The 24,157-nt window shown below is 34.9% G+C and overlaps 1 pseudogene; it reads right to left on the bottom strand.

Annotated features, from left to right (window-relative positions):
* Nucleotides 1-24,157, bottom strand: part of LOC116625254 — a 33,287-nt pseudogene that overhangs the window by 2,432 nt on the left and 6,698 nt on the right.

Here is a 24,157-nt window from a genome sequence, read left to right as displayed (position 1 = left end):
AATATGTCTTTTGTTCTGAAATACAGTGTTGTAAGTTATGGCACAGAATGTGCGTTTTCATCAGTAATATATAATATACCGTATTTTTTTGTATGAATTAGTATTATTTGGAAACTGAACCAAATGTTTCTAGCTACAAAAAATTGCTATTGAACTTTGTTTCAGGGTACTAACTTCTACCTTTTCTCAACATTATTAGTCAAATTCCCTAGATCTTTTCTTCAGCAATACAGGGTACGTGTGAATAACAAAATTAATAAACTCTCACTAGGTTCTAGTCCCAGCTCTGTGGCTAAGTGTGTGACTTTGGGTAAGCTGAGTAGCCTTTGGGATTCAATGCTTCACCAGTTATACAAAATGGTTACACTAAGTGGTTTTCTAAAGCTCTTTATGGTTCTAAAATGCACTGTTTTTATTCCTACCAAACAATTCTTGCACTTGGAGGATTTGATTCTAAGTGATATCATATGGAACTCTGCTTTATTTTTCTGTGTAAATTATGAAAGAATTGAACTGTTAACATCTAACAACTATTTACTGTAACTCTACTTATGCTAGTCATTGTGCTCGAAGCTAGATACAAGTGAGTACAATAAAAACACACTTGCTGCCCCACTTTCAGGGAGATTATGTTCCAGCGTACAACAGATAAACAAGTAATCAGGAAAATAATTACAGATCGTGGTAGGTGGCAATAAGTAAATAAACAAAGAGCTGAGATTGAGAATAGTGGGTATGGGAAGGTGATCCTTTCCATAAGGTAATCAGGGATAGCTTTGCAGGTTTTGGTTTCTTTAGAAATTTTGGTCACAAGAAAAGCCACACCAACTACTCTTGCTTGTATGATACCATCTCTTTGATAGGAGAAGATGGTGGTGTGGGAGGAATATGAGATGTGATTTCAGAGAAGGTGAATGGCAATGTACTGGTGCCTTGTGCTCACCATGTGTTTTGGACAAGTCTCTTTGTTCTTCTGGACGTGTTTCCTCATTGTTATGGTGCTTATAGGAGCACTTACCCACCAAACTCCCGAGGGATTCAGAAAAACTTTGCAAACTCTCAAATGAGTGCTCAGTTTTTTTTTTTTTAAACATATCAGTGAGAGAAAGATTTAAAAATCATCAAACACCTTTTCCTCAATTCTTAATTTTAGCAAGAAGCAAGAAAAGCCATGAGGTAAACAGGCACAGTGGAAAGGCCAAGCAGGAATGCAGAAAAGTAGGGTGGTGAATGAAGACAGGTTTGCTGTGGTCAAGTGATATCTACAGTTTTCTTCCTTCTTTAGTCCCATTTCTACCACTATATCCGAATAGTGTTCCTTTTTCAGTGGAAGGGATTTTTGCTCTTTTATTCCATAAATTGTGAATAAGGCTTTCCTTATAATTTCCTTATTGGAATAAGCTAGAGTTTAAGTAGAATGTAGTGCTGGGATCTTTTGTAGTAACATTGAAAGGCCTGTAAATATCACTTGTGAAATAGTCATGTAATGGACAGCCCTTTAATTGGAGTGGCAGCATAAATTCAGAAATAGCTATTTAGAGTGTTCATTTCCCCATGTGAGAATTTATCATAGATACCATCTCTTATGTTTCTTGTTACAAACTTCATCAGGTTTTCTCAGTTGCTAAACCAGTAAGAGAAGCTTCTTTATTATATGTTTGCAATATAAAGGAGAATCTCATTTCACTCACTTTCTTTAAAATGTTACTATCAAAATGCCAAGCCAAGTGTTTAGTCCTGATAGGGCTGCATTTGATAACAGCATTAGCACATCCTTATTGGTTCTGCATATATAGCAAAAGCTACAGAGTCCCTTGGCAAGACTTATCCAGTTTAGTCTATGGTATCTTTAGGATGTCTGCATCTATAAATATATAAGCCAGGCTTAGGCTTTTAAAGATACTGATTAAGAACCACAGCCATATTTGCTTTAGGAAGAGAGGAGTGATTTTTGTTGCCATGTTATACAAAGTTGTAGGAATCTACAAACTTGTGGGAATATATAATAGAGCAAGTTGTTTCCAAAAAGTTTCCATTCTGGTGGGTTAAACATTCCCTAAATACACACTAGCATTTCAGAGTGCTTTGTTGTTAGGCAGTGTTCTCTGGATGAGGATGTTTGATGAATACCTATCAAATGCTATGCAGAGAGATTGCATAACAAATATCTGATTTCAAAGATGGTAGGAAATTTTAAAGCCTGCACCCAACAGTTATAAATAGAAGAGCTCATTTTATAGGTGGTGGGTATTTTTCTGGTTGTCTTAGGCAATGTCCGTTATGGTAATCACAATTTATATATTTGCAGTCGATTGTATCATTAGTGATACCTTCCCCCATTCATCCTTCCTTTTTATTCCCAGCACAATGATTCTATGATAATGTTGTACTTTTGCCATTAAGAGGTTAAAATTGTGATTCAGCCAAATACTTTGAGACCTGCAAAAATATGATTTACATTTTCTAAAGCATCCTTGGGAGGTTTTAACATTTGTTGATTTCCATAAAAAGTACCTGTTACACACAGATACATATTCTAGTTCTGTATATTACTATAGAATATCTTTAAAAGACTGGTGAGAAGAGAAACAAAAGATTAGTCAACCATGTAACTATGTACAAACATTTCTCTGTATCCAAGAATTAATTACTTTTCCAAGACTTCACTTTTTTTTGGACAAATAATTTCCCTTCCTAGAGAAAAGTTAGGATTTTATCATCATGTGCATGGGACAGGAAAGGGGGTGAAGAGATATTTGAAATAAAACGTGAATCAGAATTTTTCTAAATTTTAAGAAATTTTGACAAAACCAAATAAAACATACTTACATATTTATATTTTCTAGTCTTTGTAAAAAACTAGAAGAGACCATTATCTTGGGGTTTTAAGTGGACTCTCTTCAGAGCTTTGAAAGTGCAGATGTGCATTTGAACTCAACTTTTCAACACAGAAAAGCTTAGTCTGCAAACCATTGGTGTTCAACTTTTGGGGATGATCAGAACTTTACATGCTTTCTCTTTTAACTGGCCTTAAAATAAGATGGTCCCTTAAGTCATCTCTTCTGTTTGTGAAAGGGGACATGTATAGATGTCTCAAGTGAATTTATCTTTCTAAAAAAACTTTATTCTACTATAGTTAATATACAGTGTTATATTAGTTTCAGGTGTACAATACAGTGATTCAACAATTCTATACAATATTCAGTACTAATTGTGGTATTTGAGCCCCTTCATCTATTTCACCCATCCCCCCACCCTGCACCCCTCTGGTAACCATCAGTTTGTTTTCTGTAGTTAAGAGTCTATTTCTTAGTTTCTCTCTCTCTCTCTTTGTTTTTTCCTTTGCTCATTTGTTTTTTCTTAAATTTCGCATATGAGTGAAATATGGCATTTGTCTTTCTCTGAATGACTTACTTTGCTTAGCATTATACTCTCTAGATCCATTCATGTTGTTGCAAATGGCAAGATTTCATCCTTTCTTATGGCTGAGTAATATTCCATTGTATATGTATACCACATCTTTTTTTAAAAAAATATTTATTTATTTATTTTAGAGAGAGTGCACGGGGGTAGGGGCAGAGGGAGAGGGAGAGAGAAACTCAAGTAGACTCCACATTGAGCACATAGAGCCCAATGCAGAACTCAATCCTACTGCTGGGAGATCACAACTAGAGCCAAAACCAAGAGCCAGACACTCAACTGACTGCACCACCCAGGTGCCTCAATACCACATCTTTATCCATTCATCTGTCGATGGACACTGGGCTGGTTCCATAATTTGGCTATTGTAAATAATGTTGCAATAAACATAGGGGGCATATATCTTTCTGAATTAGTGTTTTCATACACTTTGGGTAAATACCCAGTAGTGAAATTACTGGATCATATAGTAATCCTATTTTAATTTTTTGAGGAATCTCTGCACTATTTTCCACAATGGCTGCACCAGTTTGCATTCCCACCAACAGTGCATGAGTGTTCCCTTTTCTCCACATCCTCCTCAACACTTGTTTCTGTTTATGATTTTAGCCATCCTGACAGGTGTGAGGTGATATCTCATTGTGGTTTTGATTTGCATTTCCCTGATGATGAATGATGTTGAGCATCTTCCCCTGTGTCTGTTGGCCATTTGTATGTCTTTTTTGGAAAAATGTCTACTCAGGTCTTATGACATTTTTAATCAGATTCTTTTTTTGGTGTTGAGTTGTATAAGTTCTTTAATATCTTGGATACTAACCCTTTATTGGATATGTCATTTGCAAATATCTTCTCCCATCTACTAGGTTGTCTTTTAGTGTTTTTTTTTCTTCCTTTGCTGTGTAAAAACCTTTTATTTTGATGTAGTCCCAATAGTTTATTTTTGCTTTTGTTTCCCTGGTCTCAGGAGACATATCTAGAAAAATGTTGTTATGGCCAATGTCAAAGAAATTACTGCCTATGTTCTCTTCTAGGATTTTTATGATTCAGGTTTCCCATTTAGGCCCTCAGTCCAATTATTTTTGTGTTTGGTGTAAGAAAGTGGCCCGCCCGGTTTCATTCTTTTGCATGTAGCTGTCCAGTTTTCCCAACACCATTTGTTGAAGAGATTGTCTTTTTCCTATTACATATTCTTGCTTCCCTTGTCAAGGATTAATTGACCAAAAAAGTGTGGGTTTATTTCTGGACTCTTTTTTCTGTTCTATTGATTTATGTGTCTGTTTTTGTGCCAGTACCATACTGTTTTGATCACTGCAGCTTTCTGGTATATCTTGAAGTCTGGGATTGTGATACCTCCAGTTTTGTTCTTCTTTTTCAAGATTGCTTTGGCTCTTCGGGGTGTTTTGTGGTTCTATACAAATTTTAGGGTTGCTTATTCTAGCTCTGTGAAAAATGCTGTTGGTATTTTGATAGGGATTTCATTAAATATGTAGATTGCTTTGGGTAGTATAGACCTTTTAACAGTATTTTTTCTTCCAACCCATGAGCATAGAATAACTTTCCATTCATTTGTGTCATCTTCAGTTTCTTTCAACAGTGTTTTATAGTTTTCAGAGTACAGGTCTTTCACCTCCTCAGTGAAGTTTATTCCTAGGTATCTTATTATTTTTGGTGCAGTTGTAAATGGGATTGTTTTCTTAATTTCTCTTTCTGCTACTTCATTATTAGTGTATAGAAATGCAATAGATTTCTGTATATTGATTTTTATCCTGTGACCTTACTGAATTCATTTTTTAGTTCTAGTAGTTTTTTGGTGGAGCCTTTAGGGTTTTCTATATATAGTATCATATCATCTGCAAATTGTGGAAACTTTACTTCTTCTTTACCAATTTGGATGCCTTTTATTTCTTTTTGTTGTCCGATTGCTGTGGCTATGACTTCCAGTACTATGCTGAATAAAAGTGGTGAGAGTGGACATCCTTGTCTTATTTGTGATCTTAGGGGAAAAGCTCTCAGTCTTTCATCATTGAGCTTTCACCATTGAGTATGATGTTAGCTGTAAGTTTTTCATATATGGCCTTTATTATGTTGAGATATATTCCCTCGAAACCTACTTTGTTGAGGGTTTTTATCATGAATGGATGTTGTACTTTGTCAATTGCTTTTCCTGCATTTATTGAACTGACCATAGGGTTTTTATCCTTTCTCTTATTGATGTGACATAGCATGTTCATTGATTTGTGAATATCAATCCATCTTGCATCCCAGGAATAAATCCTACTTGATCGTGGTGAATGATTTCTTTAAATGTATTTTTGGATTTTGTTTGTTAGTATTTTGTTGAGGATTTTTATTTCTATGTTCATCAGAGATTTACCCTGTAGTTCCCTTTTTTGTAGTGTCTTTATGTGGTTTTGGTATCAGGGTCATGCTGAAATAGATTGAATTTGGAAGCTTTCTTTCCTCTTCTTTTTTTTGGGGAGGGGGGAATAGTTTGAGAAGAATAGGTATTAACTCTTCTTTAAATATTTGGTAGCATTCCCCCTATGTAGCTGTTTGTTCCCGGACTTTTGTTTGTCAGGAGTTTTTTGATTACTTATTCAGTCTCACTGCTAGTAATCACTCTGTTCAAATTTCTGTTTCTTCCTGGTTCAGTTTTGGGAGGTTTTAAAATTCTAGGAATTTATTCATTTCTTCTAGGGTGTCCAATTTGTTGGTGTATGTTTTTTTCATAATATTCTCTTATAATCATTTGTATTTCTGTGGTGTTGGTTGTTTTCTTTGATGAGTCTGGATAAAGATTTATTGAGCTTTTCAAAGAACCAGCTGCTGGTTTCATTGATTTCTGTTCTATTGGTTTGTTTGTTCGTTTTTGTTGTTGTTGTTTTAGTTTCTATTTTGTTTATTTCTGCTCTAATCTTTATTACTTCCTTCTTTATACTGGTTTTGGGTTTTGTTTGTTCTTATTTTTCTAGCTCCTTTAGATGTAAGTTTAGGTTGTTTATTTAGATTGTTCTTGCTTCATGAGGTGGGCCTGTATTGCTATGAGCTTCCTTCTTAGAACAACTTCTGCTGCATCCCAAAGATTTTGGGCCGTTGTGTTTTCATTTTCATTTGTCTCCATGTATTTTTTTATTTCTTCTTTGATTTCTTGGTTGACCCATTCATTGTTTAGTAGCATGTTATTTAACCAGTATGTATTTGTGGTTTTTCCAGATTTTTTTTCTTGTGGTTGACTTCTAGTTTCATAGTGTTGTGGTCAGAAAACAGGTATGGTTTGACTTTAGTCTTTTTGAATTTGTTGGGGCTTGTTTTGTGCCTTAATATGTGATCTCTTCTGAAGAATTTTCCATATGCACTTGCAAAGGATGTGTATTCTTCTGTTTTTGGATGGAACGTTCTGAATATATCTGTTATATCCATCTGTTCCAGTGTGTCATTCAAAGCCATTGTTTCCTTGTTGATTTTCTGTCTGGATGATCTATCCATTGATGTAAATGGGGTGTTAAAGTCCCCTACTATTATTGTATTAGTGTTGATTACTTCACTTACATTTGTTATTAGCAGTTTTATTTATTTGGGTGCTCTCATGCTGGGTGCATAAATATTTACAATTGTTATATCTTCTTGTTGGATTATTCCCTTTATGATGATATAGAGCCCTTCTTGGTCTCTTGTTACAGTCTTTGTTTTAAAGTCTATTTTGTCTGACAGAAGTATTGCTACCTGAGCTTTCTTTTCACTTCTATATGCATGATAAATGTTGTCCATCCCTTCACTTTCAATCTGCATGTGTCTTTAGGTCTGAAATGAATCTCTTGTAGACAGCATATAGAATCTCTTGTAGACAGCATATAGATCGGTCTTGCTTTTTTATTCATTCAGTCACCCAACTCTTTTGATTGGAGCATTTAGTTCATTTATATTCAAAATAATTACTGATAGGTATGTACTTACTGCCATTTAGTTACTTGTTTTATGTTCATTTTTGTAGTTCTTCTCTGTTCCTTTCTTCTCTTGCTCTCTTCTCTCATGGTTTGCTGGCTTTCTTTAGTGATATAGTTGGATTCTTTTCTCTTTATTCTTTGAATATCTATTACTGGTTTTTGATTTGTGGTTACCATTAGGTTTATATATGATATCTTATGCATATAGGAGTCTATATTAAGTTGATGGTCACTTAAGTTTGAACCCATTGTTTACTCCTCCCACTCCAGGTTTTAGGTATATCGTCTTATACTTTACATGCTTTTATTTTGTGAATCCCTTGACTGTTTTTTTTTGAATATACTTAATTTTACTACTTTTGTATTTCCTACTTTTCTTACTCTTACTTATGATCTTTCCTTTCCACTCAAAGAGTCCCCTTTAACATTTCTGGTGGGGCTGGTTTAGTGTCATGGATTCCTTTAACTTTTGCTTATCTGGGAAACTCTATCTCTCCCTCTATTCTGAATGATAGCCTTGCTGAGCATTCTTGGCTATAGATTTTTTTTTCCGTTAATTAAAGCCACTCTCTTCTGGACTGCAAAGTTTCTGCTGATAAATCAGAATGGGGTTTCCCTTGTATGTAACTGTTTCCTTTACTCTTGCTGCTTTTAAATTTTTCTCTTTATCATTACTTTTTGCCATTTTAATTACTATGTATCTTGGTGTGGACCTCTTTGGGTCGATTTTGTTGGGGTCTCTCTGTGCCTCCTGGACCTGGATTTCTGTTTCCCTTTACAGATTCAGGAAGTTTTTAGCTATTATTTATTCAAATAAATTTTCTGCCCTCTTTTGTCTTTCTTCTCCTTCTGGGATCCCTATGATTTGAATGTTATTATGCTTCATGGTATCAGTGAATTCCCCAAGTCTATTTTCATTTTTTGTATTTTTTTCCCCCTCTCTCGTTCAGCTTGATTGCTTTCCATTACTCTATCCTCCAGGTCAATGATCTGTTCTTATGCGTCTTCCTGTCTGCTCTTTATTCCATTTTGTGTATTTTTAATTTCAGTTATTGAGTTCTTCATCTCTGGTTGATTCTTCTTAGTTTTCTGTCTCTGTTAAGGTCTTACTGAGGTCCTCCAGTCTTTTCTAAAGTCCAGTGAATATCTTTATGACCGTTACTTTAAATTCTCTATCAGACATATTACTTATCTCCATTTCATTTAGGTCTCTTGCTGTGATTCTGTCCTGTTCTTTCATTTGAGACTTATTCCTGTGTCTCCTTGTTTTGTCTAATTCTCGATGTCTGTTTCTATGTGTTAGGAAAGTCAGCTATATCTTTTGTTATTAAAAGTAGTGGCTTTACGAAGAAGAAGTTTTGTAGTGCTCTGCAGTGCAATGTCTCCTGTTCACCAGAATCTGGTGCTTCAGGATTGTCTCCTGTTTATGTTGTATGTGCCTTACTCTTGTGGCTGAGCCACTTTTGCCTTTAGTCCAGTTATCTGCAATGGCTTTCTTTGCCTGTTGCAGGCTGGATTTATTCCCTATGTTGTTAGTGGGCCAGTCTGGGGCTGGCTTGGTCATGAATTGAGTCAGACCAAGTGTTTGCTAGAGATGCAGTATCACTGAACTATAAGGCACTTTCCCTGTGTTGTTCCCTGGGGAGCTTTCATTGGTGGGCAGTGTCTGCAGTCATGCCAGATGTCTGCCCCCAGCTCACTGCCCTAGCCCACTGGTTTCAGTCAGACTGATGTCTGTGGTTATCTTCCCCTCTTCCCTGGGCAGGAGTCACTCTGGAGTGGTGCTGGCCCTTGTCGGGGTTGCTTGAATACACTGCCAGGTTTGTGGCACTGCTTTGGAGGGCTCTGGCTAATGGCTATCTTAGAGGGAGCTCTGGCTAATGGCTATATTAGACGGGTCAGATCCACAAGAGAATGCAGGGCAGGGTGTGCCATTAGCACATTAAGTGTAGAATGTCAGTGCTGTGCTGGTTCCCACAGGTGTTCGTGTGTCTAGGCTGGGGGGAAGTGGTGCCTGCCAGCTCATTTGTTCCTGGTGAATCTTCCCAAAGATCCCTGCTCCCCAGCACAGGCTCTGATACTAGTACACAAATCTCCCTCCTGTATACCCCAGGTGTTTTTCAAACTGCTGCTTCAATGCTGTATCTCCAAGGGGCTGTTTGTTATGCTGTCTCTTCAAGTGCAGGGACTCAGTTTCCCCTCAGCCTCCCAGCTCTGCTCGAGCCCAGCCTGCTGATTTTTAAAACTCCAGGTGTTAAGCCCCACTGATTATAAGAACACTGATTTTAGACTCCTCTGGTTTGCAAAGCTAAATGTTGTGGGGATTCATCTTTCCTGTGGCCTGTGCTTGGAGTGTTAGGTGTAAGGGTCTTTTTCTCTCCCCTCTCAGTTCCTCTCATGTTCCTCCCTCCCTTGGACAACCCTGCAGTCTCTTTATCCCTTGACCACATCTCTGCTTTTCCTACCCTCTTCAATGTTGCCTCCTCTCTACATTTAGCTGTGGAGAGTCTGTTCTGCCAGTCTTTGGGTCATTTTCTGGGTTATTTACACTGATGTGGGTGTTATCTGGTTGTATCCATGGGATGAGGTGAACTTAGGATGCTCCTACTCTGCTGTGTTATACTGAAGTCTTTCAAATGAATTTTGCTATAAAACCAATTCTGTTTAACATTCTGGTCCTAGCACATTTTGTGAAGGAAACAAAACAAAACAAATTTAAGCTAATTTTTCAAAAGGATTAATTCCTAAAATCACTTATTTTGCAACACTTTAATCTGTATATAAAAAATAATCTTCTTTCTTCTACTTTTCTCAAAGATTTTTTTGAGCAGCTGGTGTATGTTGTGTGTGTGAAGGTCTACTATATGTATTCAAGTGTTGATGCTTCTGCTTAGCCTTAACTAGTTTCGAGCCATATCTGTTTACCTTGAACTTAAGTGTCAAAGGGAATATACACAAAATTTTGAAGTTTATTCTTTGGGAAGTTAAAAAAAAACCCTGAATAAATGAAAAAAAAATTTGTGTAGGGAGTATTGACTTTGTTGCTCAATAGTCTTCTGCAATTTGATTCTTTTAGTTGGCTAATTAGTAATTACTAGCTACATTAAGTAATTTATTGTCATGTGCAAAAGCATCCCTGTTTTCATAATTAAACTAGTCAGAACATCATTGGTGTAAAAAGAAGCACAGTTTTGGAATTCAACACATACTCAAAGGAGAAAAGCTTGAGTAGGTACATTGCATAAACAATAAACAAAATTTAGACTAAAATAGTTCTGATATACTGTCTGATCTTTATAGGACTGGATGAGCGTACCTCTCAAAACAGTTTTGTGATACAGCAAATTATTATTTGCCTAGTTGAAGTAACTATGGAATGGAGAAGAGTTTGGGGGAAATTTATACTTGACAGAAGATGTTCTCAATATTTCCACAACATCTATTTATAAACTCAGTATTTTTATGGAAAATAATGTTTATGGGAATGTACTGTTGTTCTATGAAACACACACACACACATACATATACATATAATAAGTCTGTTGTAAATTTAAGCATAAAATGAGGGCTAAAATTATTCTCTGTACTAAGCAATACCAAAGCAGAGGGCAAGTACTATTAATTAAGATGGGTGAGAAGGTCCCATGGACAAAATAATTGAGCTTCTACTTTGGCTAGGAAGTCTTCTCGGAAGTCTTAAAGATTAATCTTAAATAATGAAGATGACATCTGAGAAGATGTCACATGGAGAAGGGCGTTGCAACTGACTCTACGTTTGGATGTTAAAGGGCATATATGAGATAGTATTGTAACACTCTGTGCATTCAATTATATATCAGTGTCCTTTAAGGTTGGGGTGGGGATTGTTTTTGTTCTATAAAGTATTTGCTAATTCAACCACCCTGAATAAAGACATAGGAAATATTTCAGGCCAAGGGAGACCTGACTTGTACCTGTTTGTCACATAATCGCCCCAATCAGCTCTCTTTTTTGTTCAAATAAAAGCAGAAATGAGTATTACTGCCATTTATTGAGTAACTAATATCTTCCAGGTACCTTGCTGTGACTTTTTCAAAGGACTGCATAATTTCCCCTATTCTCCAAATAAGGAAATAAATTTGTCCATGTAGCAGAGACCTAAGATAATATAGGTTGCCGATGATAGTACAGAAACACTATCAATGAATTATGAAACCTAAACTCAAGCTGTATAAAGTTATATTCAGTCTCTGTTTTCAGATTCAAGAATGGGGAGTGCAGATGTTGCAGGAAGAGAAGCATCTTGATAAACCTCTATTTTAATCATCCTTAACATCCTGGTGACATTTCCTTGGCTTCTATAAAACTGTACTTTTCTGGTTATCTTTCTCCTTTCTGACTGCAATTTGTTTACCTTGGATTTTGACTGTTCTTATTTTTAACATCTCTACCAACCCAGTGTATTCTCCCAAGGTGATAGCAATCATTTTGCAAAGAGACAAAACCTATTTTATGTCTTTAATTATCATTACATTTGTAGAATTTAAATTTTTTCCCAGGTCTTGGCTATCACCTGTGCTGCTATTCTTTATTTCACAACTGTGTTCAGAATAAGCCAGCAGTTACTCCAGCAGCTTCTCAAATTCAGTAAGTCCGAAACTGAAAATATGATCCCCACATCTTCCTATTTCCCAATACAAATATTCTCTTTTTTAGTTTCTCTGCTTTTGTCTCTGGTACATGGAGACATTTTCTCATGTCCCAGAACATTTCAAGACATTTTTGTTTCTTTTTTTTTGTCTTCACATTATTAAATCTGTTTCTAAGTTCTATAATTTTCCTGTCAATTACATCATTGATGTACCCATTTCTTTCCTTTTCTAGCTCCAAAATTTAGGCCTTCCAAATCTATGTCCAAATTATCTTTCAATGAGCACTCTAATGTCTTTCCTCACTCTTTTTCTTATAGTCAAAATATCCTCCTTTCTCCCCTAAGAATATTTATATATATATTCATCTCCCAAAACTCAGCTTAGTTCTATAGATTCTTCTCTGATGATGCCTATACACCTAAATCTTTGCTTTGTGTAACAGAATCCTAGATCTTAGAAATGAGACCCTGTGGTTTAATCCTTGAGTTTTTATTTCACATTGTCTTCTCAGATAAATTGTAACCTCCATTAGGTCATGAACTGTGCTTCTTTGTATCCCTTTGATAATTAGAAAAGAATTAAAGCATTGTGGGAACTTAATAAATACTATGAATTGACCAAAGGACTTTTTCAAGACTACAGAGGAAGAATAGGAAATATAACCAGATCTCAAAATTGGATTCCGCATTGATTTAGTATGATGTGTGGCAGTTAAAAACATAGATTATAGAACAAGGTATATCTCAAAGTTTATACCTTGGCTCTCCTACTTGGCTGAATTAGTTAAATCCTTTGTGTATCAGTTTTCTTATTTGTGAAATGGGGATAATCTTATCAATATTCTGCTATCATTGTGAATATTAAGTGTGATAATAATATAAAATTACTAAGATTATATATCGCTAATACTATAACTGGATATTTTACATGGTATCTTATTTACTATCTTATTATAACCCTTTGAAGGACATTGAGTTAAGTGCTATTATTATCATCTTCATTTTACAAAGAAACTAAGGTTTAGAGATTAAGCAACTTGCCCAAGATTATAACTCATAATCAGCGGGATAAAGATGTGACTTAAAAACTTAGGCCCCAATCAAAAAACTTTAATGTATGTAAGCATTTAACACAATGACAAGCTCATATTACATATTCAATGAGTGATAGCAGTTTTATTAGCATGAAGAATGTCTTTGCGTAAGATTTGAGGGTCTGCTATTGACTGCTATTGAATGAATGCATTCTAATCTTTCTATTATTATCACATACTTTGATAAACTCTATGCTAATATTTTAGCAAGACTGTCCTATAGTGTATTCCCCAGTAAATGAAACAATTAGGAAATTTATCATTCCCGGTCCCATGACCAAACAGGAAATCAAACATACTTTTCTCTAACAACTTCATAGCATCAAGAATAAGTATTCCATATACTCATTTGGTTTCTATTTTTTTTTAAGATTTTATTTATTTATTTGAGAGAGGGAGAGAGAGAGAATCTGAAGCAGACACCGCATTGAGCATATAGAGTCTGACGTGGGGCCTCAGTCCCACTACCATGAGATCATGACCTGAGCTGAAACCAAGAGCTGGATGCTTAACTGACTGAGCCACCCAGGCGCCCCCCTCATTTGGATTCTAAAGGAGAAATACTTAGATTGCGGAATCTAAATCTTAGTTGTGGAATTAGCTAATATTGTGACCATGAGTATGTTATTTTTACCACTCCAGGTTTTATTCTTCCCATTCCAAAAAAGGGGCTTGAGTTACTTATTTTCTATTACCTCTTCCAAATATTTTATAATAGGCCTAAATATGGAATTAAAACTCTGGGTAAAAATACATATTTGTAATCATGAAAAAGAAAGGACAACTGTAGGAACATTAGTTTTGTGTTCAAGTATTTCAATGATTATAGCTCTTTAACATCTGTCTCCACCAACATTTTTTTCCTTTAATTATTCCAACTGAAAGCTTTTTCCTTTTATTTTTTTCTGAAAATAGCCTGCAACCATCTCAGAGGAGGGCTTGCACATCTATAAGTTGTTTTAGTCCCCACCGCACCCCTTCTCTTGTGATCAAGAGAATGAGAAAACAGAATGCAAGCATTTGGCAGGATTGCCATATTAACACTATTTGCTGTTTGCAGCATAGTTCTCCAACCTGTTTCAAAACAAAATTATTAATAATTCATTAGAACCTTTCTCTTCATGAGTAATTAGTCAAGTAGCACTGGAAGAGGTTCTAAGGGGAAGATATTCACAGACCAAGAAGTCAAGGGTGTAAATTATGATCATGATTATTTTATTTCAGAAAGTGACAGCATGTACTACTTATTTCTGCCACTCAGAGGCCAACAAGGCAACACTGATGATTTACCTGAGATGTGCTCATCTGTTTACACTTTTACATTCAATAAAGCTGCGCAGTTACTATGGCAACTGGAAGTCTATAGGGTCTGTTTCAAAACCTGTGTTTGGCAGTTTATGTGCATAAATCTTCTACACACTGATGTAAGACTCCAGTCCTGTGTTTTATTAATTTGTATTTTCTTTGTATCTCAGATGGTGTTTTATAAACTATGAAGTCCAGAAGAGGTTGGCTAAAGAAACAATTTGTCTTGAGAGTCTAACCTTGGAGCCTTAGAGAAGTCTGTTGTATTAGCATGAAAATAAAGCACAAAGCTTGGCATTTCAGATATAGAAACATTTACACTAATTTCTTCTACAAACTGGGCCAAAGCATTGGATCTTTTGCAGTTCAGTTTCCTGAGCAGTTCAGTGATGACTCCTCTGACCTGGAAGGTGGAAAACCAAGTACTGGTTTCCAAAGGAGAATGAGCAACAATGGAGGGTGTTTTTCTTCTTAATATTGATACATAAAACTGTATACTAATAGCTGTGAAATGATGAACTATTCTGGTACAGATGAGGTTACATCATTGCTACCCAGAAGAAGTCATTAGAAAAAGCTCAGCTAACACATATGACGAATACAGCATCAATACATCAGACTTTCTCAATAGACTCTTTTATTTTTCAAAGTGTCTTATAATTTTCAATACTTTCTCCAGCAAATATTTGAACTATATTGAGGAAGTGTGGTCAGTGCGGGTGAGTGTGGCCTATTTGAACATGCAAGTCTTTAATGTGAGATAGACATCGATTTGAAATCTCGTTCTTCTACTTCTTACAACTTGACCCTTCTGAGCCTCTGTTACCTCATCTGAAAAATTCAAGTAGGAATATATATTTGCTGGGTTATTGTTAGATTTGCTGTATAGATTAAATGTTTTTCAATTATGAAATAAACATAATACAAAATTTACGATTTTAACCATTTTTAACAGTGCAATGACAGTAAGTACATTTACATTGCTGTACAACCATCATCACCATCTATTTCCAGAACTTCTATCATGTAAAACTGAAACTCTGTACCCATTAAACAATAACTTCTCATTCCTTCCTCCCCCCAGCCCATGGCCACCACCATTCTACTTTCTGTCCCTATGAATTTAACTATTTTAGGTATTATATATATGTGGATCATACAGTATTTGTTCTTTTGTGATGATTTATTTTACTTAGAATAATGTCCTCAAGGTTCATCCATGTTGTAGCATGTGTCAGATTTTTCTTCTTAAGGTGAATACTATTCCATTGTATGTATATATTACGTTTTGTTTATTCATTCATCTATCAATTGACACTTGTGTTGCTTTCACCTTTTGGCTCTTGTGAATAATGCTGCTGTGAACATGAGTAGAAATATCTCTTCAAGTCCCTGATTTTGGTTCTTTTGGGCCTTACATCCAGAAGTGAAATTGCTGGATCATTTGGTATTTGTACTTTTAATTTTTTGAGGAAATGCTCAACTGTTTTCCTCAAATGTTTGCCCCATTTTACTTTCCCACTAGCAGTGCAACACCAACACTTGTTATTTTCTGCTTTTTTTGATAATCACCATCCTAATAGGTGTGAAGTGGTGCTTCATTATGGTTTGATTTGTATTTTCTTACTAACTGGTGATGTTGAGCATGGTTTTATGTGCCTATTAGCAGTTTGTATGTCTTTTGAAAAAAGTTTTTCAGGTCTGTTGTGGGCTGAATTGCTTATATGTTGAAGCCCTAACCCCCAATGCCTCAGAATGTGACCATAGTTGAAGATGAGGTCTTTAAAGAGGTAATTAAGTTATAGTGACATCTTTAGGGTGGGCCTATTTCAACATGCCTGCTATTCTTACGAGAAAAGGAAATTGGGACACACATATGAACACACAGAGGAAAGACCATAGGGGGAGAAGATGGCTATCTATGAGTCAAAGAGAGGCCTCAGAAGAAATCAACTTTGCTGACACCTTGTTCTTTGACTTCTGGCATCCAGAAATATGAGAAAATAAATTTGTATTGTTGAAATTACTCAAGTATGTGGTTTTTGTCATGTCAGCCCTAGTAAACTAATACAAAGACTTTAGCCATATTTTTAATTGAGTTGTATTTTGTTGTTGTTGTTGTTGAGTTATAGGAGATCTTTGTATATTCTGGATATTAACTCCTGATCAGATGTATAATTTGCAAATATTTTCTATATTTCCATGTGTATAGGTTAAAATTTAAAGATGTGTATAGATTTCATAGCTCATAGGTAACAACAAATGATAGCTGTTGTCAGTAAATGTACAAATGCACACTTACTACAATTTGTAGTCTTCTTCTTTCTCTATTTTCCTTTTTTACTGTGAAAATGATGGAACAAATGAAAAAAGAATATTTTAACATAATGGAATCTGTGGATATCCATAGAAAAAGTATTGTCCACTACAGATGACTTGGCACAAAACAAGTTGGTCAAATATAGTATCTGTTAAATATTAGAGTCAAAGAATATATCAAGCTGAAAGGAAGAAACATTCTGGGATATGTACAGACCAGTCATATAGATAAGCTAAGTGAATAATACATAGTGTCCTACATGATTCAGTACTGTAGAAAAATAGTTTTAATATGACTCAAATCCTCTGCTTTGATTATGATGTGACCAATTTAATATACAGACTATAGTAGACAAAATTAATATGATAATTGGAGGGAAAAAAAAGACACCAAATCTTTAGCATTGAAAGCATACTGTTTTTTCTCTGCAGAGAATTACAAGTACAAAAGCTTATATGTGAAATTTATTTACTAGTTTGTGTGAATATTTTCTGTTGGGGAGAAATGTGATTAAGTGGTCAAAGAAGTTGAAGTTAAATGCTCTTATGCAAAACAAAGACAAAAATAAGACAAAACAAAACAACCAAAATAAATAAATAAACAACATTTCTAGCTTTATATTTTAAGCCACTTGTTTTGCCCTGGGTGAGTAAAGTAGAAATACTTATTTTGAAATTGTTAGTGAAATATCACTTTAAAAAAGTTCTTTTTATATATATCTACTTGTAAACTACAGAGATTACTTTTAAAAAAAAAAGGATTTTGGGGGGCCACATAACAAGTAATTCTATTTTAGTTTTGTCATTTGAAATTAGAAATTTAATAATGAAACTTTTTTTTAAAGATTTATTTATTTGAGAGAGAGGGAGTGAGAGAGAACATGAGAGCAGGGGGAGGGGCAGAGGGAGAAGCAGAGTCCCTGCTGAGCAGGGAGCCTGATGTGGGGCTCGATCCCAGGACTCTGGGATTATGACCTGGGCCGAAGGTAGATACTTAACTGACTGAGCCACCCAGGTGCCCCAATAATGAAACTTTTGAGAAAAAATTGATAAAAGACTAAGATGAATAAGATGAATTAAACCTTATTGCTGGAAAAAGAAAAAAAAAAAAAAAAAGAAGACCAGGGTGTCTATTGTCACCACAGACAATGCAATAGGGGAAGAAGTAGTTAATACTGGCTTGAAAATGATGGAGAGTTCATAGGAAGGGTGGTTCGAAAAATTTAGATAGCATTGGAAGGAGATGTTTCAGGGTGAGAGAACCAAGGTGTGAAAAATACAGAGGTAGGATTTAATATGATGAGGTTGATAGAGTTTGATTCCTAGAAGTGCTATTCTGAATTCCTCAAGGTCATTCTATGTGAAGAGCTGAAACTGGCAATAATGTTGTCTTTTGTGTGTATTTTTATTTCTTTAAGGGATAAAATAGTAGCTAGAGAGATTAAATTGTGCTATTTATTTAGTGTCTAGATTATTGTGGGTCAGGATTTAGTGAGTTGTTATTGTGTTTTACTGTATGTTGTAAATATTTATCTCAGCCTGTTTGCACAGTTCTTTAGAAATGTTTGATTTAGGGGGATGGGGTAAATGGATGACGAGCATTAAGGAGGGTACGTGATGTGATGAGGACTGGGCTTTATATGCAACTGATGAATTATTGAACTCTACATCTGAAACTAGTGATGTACTATATGTTGGCTAATTGAATTTAAATAAAAAAAGAAATGTTTGATTTACGTATGTCTTTCTAAGATAGGATTGCATAATTAGTCATATATGACAAATGGATTTCATTAAGTATTTCAATATGTGGTAAATCGGCTGTATGAGAAATATGATTGATTTCTTTCCATCTGAGGTGTATTTCAGTTGACTATACATTGAAACCGTGGCTGACATGAGTTGTCTTTTTTGTTTTTTCTTATCTGTGCGTACTTTGTGGTTGCATATTCAGTGATAGGAGGTATGCTGTACCAAGTGTGTTTACCAGATTGTGTATGATAACTCCATTAACTACACTCTTACATAAATTGGTGTAGCAACAAGTAAATATTATCTGTTTGGTAAGTACAAGGACCTAAAATCTAGAAAAAGATAATTTAAAGAAAGCTATAGCTTGAGATAGATTTAATAAAGAAATGAGTTATTATATATGTTGAAAAAAAACTTTAAGTAAAGTGCATTTGGCTTTAGTTTTTGAGCTTTGATTTGGTAGCTTTATTTTAATACAACCTTTAGTAATTCTTTTAAAAATAAAAGTTGAGAGTTAAAAGAAATCCACTTTACCAAAATAGAGTAATTTTAAGAATTACTTTAATTTCAAATTAAAACTTAGTAGTGAAAGAAAAAAAATTCTCTTATGGGTTTTTGTGGGTGTTTGTTGCCACAGTGATGAAGCTCTGGCCTGAAGTTGTAGTATTATATTTACTATAAAATTATGGATGGTCATGTACATCATAGATGATGAACTTATATGAATATAAAATTAACATTTTTAAGTTTGATAAATTGATTATTTTATTCTAGGAGGAAGAAAAGTTATGCTACTGCCTTCCTTTGATTTGACTGTCTTATTGCTTTTGCCATTCCTGATAATGTTTGGAAGAAACAGACTAATTATTTAGGAAAGCATTCAGTTTGAGTAATGTATGCTGAGTTCTCCAGAGGGAAAACACATTTAATTATTTTGACCAGAATAACACTTAGTTTTATCTTATCACTGATATCTTCTGAAATTTCTCTGGTCATAAATTATTTTTCTCAAGATAGATAGAAAGTATTAGAGCATTTACCGCCTCATTAGGAATTCTATCTCAGAACATGTGTGTCAATGTGCTCCTAGCTAAGGTCAGTGCTGGAGAGTGCTAACCAACTCTATATTCTCTTTGTTGTAATAACTCCCAGCAGATAGAAAAGAACCATAGTCTTAATCTTAATTGACTTTTCTCTTTAATACTCTAAAATCCCCCAGCATCATCTAATTTTAAAGAAATAGGTGATTCAGTAGTCAATAGCACTAAAGATATCTGTCCCCAAAACGACTAGTCTGGAACTATATGAAGAAGTCAACTCCATCTGGAGTTCAATCACACTTTCCCATATGGTTAATCACCAGCTGCTTATGAAGGAGAGTGTTGTCAAGGCTGGTAGGCCTGAAATTAGCTGTGCATCTGCATTTTGGCTATAGGCAAACCCTGTAAGATTAGAGTGTATGAAGGCAAAGATAGCTATGACTCCTTTATTCCCTATTTTTTTCAATGTTAAAAGTGCTATATTAATAAAAGAAAATGTATCTGAGCTGGTAAGCAGTTTGTATCACTTTCTGAAATCCATACTGAGGATGAATATAATTAGCATGTGGCTAGGCTTGAGTATATTAACACACGTCTTGAGACTTTAAAGCTGGCATATGCAAGTTTCTGAATTTTATTTATGTGACTCATTTTCCTCTGACACATTTTTTTTCCTGATAAGGATAATAGGTTTTGATTGTTTAAAATTATGTTTGCTTTGTTTATAATTCACAGGTTATATCCTAAACTTTTTGAAAGCTAACTTGGTATGGGGACCTGGTTGCCTTAGCCTATTAGAGAATGTTTTTGAATGCCTGGAAGTTAGTACCAGTGATGTTTTTTGTTTGTTTGTTTGTTTTTTTAAGCAATGATTATTTTTGATTGATGCCTATTTGAAGATATTTAAAACTTACAGACCCTTAAATGATGATTACTGAAATTATCAATAACATCTCTATTTTGAAGTTTTAGCTTTTTTTTTTTTTTTTTTTGAGTGGCATTGGTAGTCTTAGCCATAGATAGGAATAGGAGGCAAACTATTATTCCATTTTACCCAAGCAGAAAATTGAATTTAATATCTGGTGTATGTTACACAGTGACTATTTGGTTAGGGATATTGGACCTCGTTTCTTATCCCGTGAAGTATTATGGGAATTAATGCCTTTAGACATTTGCCCTGAATTTCTTATGATGAAACACTAGACCAGATCTTTTGGAGGAATTTTTATCCAAAGTGGCCATGAGGATGGGAATCATTTATCTGTATTTTGACCAGTAATCAGTGTCCATGTTTATTGTTTTCAATGGGAGATTCTCCCCCACTTAATGGTAAGCAAAAATCCTGTAATGGAATTGGAATGAAACTGTGATGACTTTTGAAATAAATGATTTCCAATGGGAGTTATGATTTAATACAAAAGGATGCACAAATCTTTGAGGATACAGCTTGGTGATCTAGACACTGATGATTTTAAAGTATCTGTGGGCCATTCCACTCATTTGTGGAATGTGCATAGGAGATGGAAGGAAGGAAAGCTTTAACAAAAATTACCATAATGAGAGCAACACAATTTTTGAATGAGAATAATTTGAGGATACATTTTGGCAGTTTAGGTGAGCATCCATATGTCATGTCAAAAACTTGTCATGCATATGCATGTTGCTAGATGGTTAAAACACTTCACCAGGGGACTTTTCTTCTTCCAGTGGTCAGTCTTCAATGATAAATTCATACAGGCTTTTCCAAAGAAGAAGCAAAATTTTTTTGAGTAACCAGTTCTAACATTTTTGTATAAAGAATGTGACATAGTAGCCACTAACCGATTTGGATATACTTTAACATTCTCACGTATGTCACAGTAATTTCATTTTTGTGTAGTCACCTTTACTGCTACACTATATTGTGTGCTATTGCTGTAATATTCCCATAATATAGACTTCATCCAAATCCCCAACACCCCAAATTCTCCTTATTTCCTTTAGATACTTTACCTTGGAATTAGGGCATTCTGCCAAAAAATAAGTGGCATAATTTGGTTTTGATCACATGATCCAAATAAGCAAGTTTCTCGTGCAGTTAACTAATAAAGGTATTAGCACAGTTCCCACTCCTGTTACTTTCCTAATTATTTAAAAATTTTTTCTCTTTATTTAAACAATTGGCTGTAAAACCTTAGAAGCAAAATCATTTATCTATTAAATAGGAATTTAAATGCTGGAAGAAGGAGAAAAAAATGAAATAGTTTTAATAGGATTTTAAACATTTTGCTTCTAAATAATATCCTCTAAGGAAATGTAGTGTTAAGAAATGATCCATGAGTGGCTTCTTTATCCATTCTGTTACAGTGGCTCAGCCCCCTTGACATGAGCTGATGTCTACTGATGCTTACTATATGCCCTGCACATGTATTAAATCATTTAATCCTCAAAACAGCCTTCTATGATAGATACTATTATCATCCTCCCTATTTCACAGATAGGGAACTATGGCACAGAGAGTTTAAGGAACTGCCCAGTGTCAGTTGATTAGTAAGCAGAAAAGCTGAGATTTGAACTTAGGCAGTCTGGTCCCCCAGCCTATGCTGGATTTTGATATTGTAGATGGCAATGGATGGATTAAAAATGATTCTTTCAGAGGTCATTTTAGTTTGTGAAAATTCTGGAAATACAGAGAACAAGGGTCATTTACTTCTGAGCAGGGGATACTTCAGATATCCATGTAGAAAGAAAAATGTGCCAAAGAAAGGCTCAGTAAGAGCAGGTGTGAGACACAGGAGGATTTTTTTATAGCATTGTTGCATCATCCTTTTCACAGGTAGCTGCTGTAACTAACCCTGATGATGAATGATTTTGTCACATCTCCTTGTAAAGATTAACTAGGATTTCGCAGTAAGCAAAAGTGCCCCATGATGCAGTCAGCTTTAAACATGCTGCAGACCCAGATGCCACAAAACTCAATTGTGAGAGTTCCAGTTGTAGTCTTTTTTGTTTGTTTGTTTAGAGCTCTAAATACTCTTTATTTTTTTTCCAAGTTTTATTTAAATTCCAGCTACTTAACATAGAGTGCAATATTAGTTTCAGGTGTAGCATTTAGGAATTTATTACTTACATACAACACCCAGTGCTCCTCACAAGTGCCCTCCTTAATCCCCATCGCCCCTTTAACCCATCTCCCTGCCCACCTCCCCCCTGTAACCATCAGTTTGTTCTCTAGAGTTGAGTCTGTTTCTTGGTTTGCATCACTTCCCCCACCCCACTGTGTTCATTTGTTTTGTTTCTTAAATTCCAATATGAGTGAAATCTTAGGGTATTTATATTTCTCTGACTGATTTATTTCACTTAGCATTATATTCTCTAGTTCTATCCATGTCATTGCAAATGGCAAGATTTCATTCTTTTTGATGGCTGAGCAATATTCCATAGTAATACATACACCACATCTTCTTAATCCATTCCAAATGTCTAGCATGTCTTTTCTTATCTTCTCTCTTCTTTCTCTTTGTGCCACAATCATGCAGAGGCCTGAAGCCAAGGTTAACATGCTGGGAGAGGAGCATTAGAGAAACAGAGGAAATCTAGTATTCCCCCTTCTCCAAGGCTCAGTATCAGTCAGGGCTGCAGGAGGGGAGACAATCCTATTTTAAATTAAGTTCAGTGTATTGATCATTACATGGACAGGATGTTCTAATTTTTTAATCTATCCTGTGCTTTGAATTTAAAGTGGTTGTACAACTGTTGAAAGTCATGGGTCCTACAGATTTTTAATCTAGGGTCAGAAAAAAAATCTTTCACTACTGAATAAATTTTAAAGGGGCAGTGGGAGTCAAAAATAAAGATGTATTTTGATTACATCCCATATGTCATGCTTCATTAACTTGTGTAGAAAGAAACCATCAGGGGAAGCAAAAGCATCTCTAACTACATAACTAATAAGCTAAAATGTAGCTACATCAGATAGGAAGGGAGCCCAATAGACTTGTGGATGCTGAGCTGCATGCAACCAGGTAAAAACTGTGGCTGCTTTTATATCTCCATTCTTTTAATCAGTATTTTAGATGGAGTAAGGTAATATATATGAAAGTACTCTGCAAGTTATAAAGTTGACAGAGATGCAAATTGCAATTTTGTGTATTTTTTATATTGAATTATTCCAATAATTATCTTTATTACATTTATTTCACAGACATTTGTTTTCTGATGCAGATTCTATCCTTTAAAGGACTGCATTGTTTCATTTATAATTTCTGGCTTGTATTAGGGACATAACTTTTTTTTTATGTAACATTTTACAGGAGATCTTGGTAAGGTTTTCAGATGTGGATTTTTAAGTTTAATTACAACACTGATGAGGAGACTGAAATAATTTTGAATCCTGTTGAAAGAATCTAGACAACCACAATCTAGATTTTTCTAGTGAAAAATCACTACAATAAAATCCATATATTTTTAGCTGAGATTTTGTATATCCAATGCCAGTAGAGTTGACCCATTAGAAAATAATCAGATCACAGATTTTTTTAAAAATTCAGTATAAAATTTTAAATTCAATATATAACTTTTGGTATAATCTAAATTCCTTTGTGGAACAAGGTGAGATAAATAAATACATAAATACATCAACTAGATCTACAATATGGTGGTATTTGTGTACAT

The sequence above is a fragment of the Phoca vitulina genome, unplaced genomic scaffold, assembly GCF_004348235.1.
Source record: "Phoca vitulina isolate PV1807 unplaced genomic scaffold, GSC_HSeal_1.0 scaffold75, whole genome shotgun sequence".
Lineage (NCBI taxonomy): Eukaryota > Metazoa > Chordata > Mammalia > Carnivora > Phocidae > Phoca > Phoca vitulina.
This window is presented reverse-complemented; position numbering and strand designations above follow the sequence as displayed.